This window comes from Sinocyclocheilus grahami, unplaced genomic scaffold, assembly GCF_001515645.1.
Source record: "Sinocyclocheilus grahami isolate Dianchi unplaced genomic scaffold, SAMN03320097.WGS_v1.1 scaffold268.1, whole genome shotgun sequence".
Lineage (NCBI taxonomy): Eukaryota > Metazoa > Chordata > Actinopteri > Cypriniformes > Cyprinidae > Sinocyclocheilus > Sinocyclocheilus grahami.
Genome location: NW_015505447.1, coordinates 1,029,001 through 1,031,538, shown reverse-complemented (window position 1 = coordinate 1,031,538; position 2,538 = coordinate 1,029,001).

Below are 2,538 nucleotides of genomic sequence, written 5' to 3'. Positions count from 1 at the left end.
CCCTCCTGTCTCCGTAAGGCTGTATGCGAGAGCGAGTGTGTGTGCATGCCTCCAACACACTCTCGCCGTCATCCACCCTCCCTCCCTCTTTGCCTCGCTGCAACCCCCTCAGTACTCTCTGGTGAGCCAAGATATCAGAGTTAGTCAGTCACTAAGTCAGTGTGTCTGTGAAATGGGAGAGAACGGTGTGAAACCGCTCACCAGCCACTTATGTTCCCACAAATCCCTTTGTAATCGATACTACTGGTTGTAGTATCATACAGCTGACAATGACATTGAGAAATGACAATGACAACAACAGGAAAGAGCGTTGATCAGAAGTCACATGCAATTCCCTGGAGTTCCTGAATCAATATCTTGACTAATCGTACGGGGCATCTCTTTTCTTTGGTTCTCTCCATTATCACTTGACAATGCGGTGCATCTGTCTCCCCACCCAACTCTGACGCCCCTCCCTCGCTCTTATTTTCCTGTTGCGCTTGCACTCTCCAAAGCATGTACAAACATCTATTTATCTCTCCCGATCTCTCGGACTCCCTCTCTACTTGCTTTCTCACCCCTCACACTCAAATTGAAGAGTTTTGTACATCTATATAAAACCGGCTCATCATGTTTGCTTGTCATGTCCAGTGTGTCCGTGGAAATCTGTAACCTTGAATATACCCAGACAAACACACACATGCTGTTCAGACCGTACATGCACACTCTCCCTGCCTCAAGCAAGCAAGGTTTCTTCCTTCTCTATTTTTTAAACAAATTCTGTCACTGCATTCAGCCAGCGTTTACAGAAGAAGAACCTTTGAAGAGGAATGGAGAGAGCTAACCAAGGAGGTGTGCTTTGAATCATATTAAGGACCGTGAGGCTGAGCAGCTTGAATTAGTATTCAGGAGGATGAGAGAGAGAGAGCGAGAGAGAGAGAGCAAGAGCGATGAGGAAAAGGGAAGGGACGGAGGAAAGAAAGGATGAAGTATGCATGCGTGTGGTAATATTACAGGGGAGCTGTCCAAACAGATGCCGGGGTTGACTGCTTTTCCTCTTCGAAAATCAGTTTCAATATCCTCCAAGCATTTCATCTAACACTTTCCACTTGGTGTTATATTGTTTCACATCAAATATACAATAAGTTTTCATTTCTAAAATAAACTTTTAGGTTTACATTGAATGCCTTTGTATATCCTTAGAAACTTACACTATTAAGCACATAAACAAATTTTCTGTATAGGGAGAGAGTGGGGTGAGATTTGTGTTTTACATTTAGTCATTTGGAGACAAATATATGGCAAATTAATAAGTAAAGAATTCCGGCATGAAACTCTAGATGCCGCAGTCCGATAGGTCTAACTCAGGGGTTCTCAAACCTCTCCATGAAGTACCCCCAGCACTGCACGTTTTGTATGTCTCCCTATATCTGACACACCCACTTCAGGTCTTGCAGTCTCCACTAATGAGCTGAAGAGTTGAATCAGGTGTGATAGATGAGGGAGACATTAAAATGTGCAGGGCAGGGAGTACTCCAGGACAGGTTTGAGAACCACTGGTCTAACTCAATCTGACCTAATGACATCATTATCAAATGGCACAGCTGATTGGTTCTCTCCTGTATCGGTAGCCAATGAGCTCGCTGCTCAACATTCAAATATATGACTAGTGCTTGCCATAGCAGTTGCAGCTTGCTTCAGAACAGCGAAATCAACATCTAAGATAAGTGAATGCTTTTCTAATCCATATCGCTGTGTGTATTGCGTGGTCTGCCTAATTGAATAAAAAAATGAGCAGCCATAATCAAGTTTAAACTAAGTGTCATGTTAGCAGTTTGCGTTGTATGCAGGAGCGAATATTAAGCATATTAGCAGCAGGATTTAGCATCTGTGTTTGGAGCCAAACGCAGTTTAGAGCATATGTAATCGCTCTGAGGACACGCCGATAGTAACGGACATGAAACTGGTTAAATGAAATAAGCATTCTTGTGTATGCATTTCAACGGGTGTTCACCATACACATCGGCGATTATCCCAGTGTCACATTTGTTATTTCTAAGGTCGATGTTTTCATTGTGTTGAGTGTGTGGTTGATTTCAGCTGCACGCAGCGTCAGAAGCACGCACTTATCGCAGTCATATCAATGACAGTGTTGCGGGAGACAGACGACAGAAATGCATTATGGATATTGTAGTTCGGAGAAATGTGCTCGTGCGACGTGTGCTCTCGCTGTGCTGTGTAATTCAGAAAACGGAGAAAGAACATTTTATATTCGGCTTTTATTTCAGTTCATTCAGGTCAGTCCACCATGTGGTTTTTTCCATTTTGTTAATTAAACATTACACAGTGTGCATATAATTAGAGTTAGGCCAGTCGGCGTGGTAGCCCAGGCTCACATAGTCATAGCCCACTATTGTTTTGATCTTGTTTTGGCTTGTATTGTCCCTTTTATGTCTCCTGCTTTGTGGTGGGTTATTTCATGCATGTTATATTTGTAGCAGCAACATTTCTTACATGCTCACAGCAGCATATTGTGGATGTATTGGCAGTAGCAAGTCT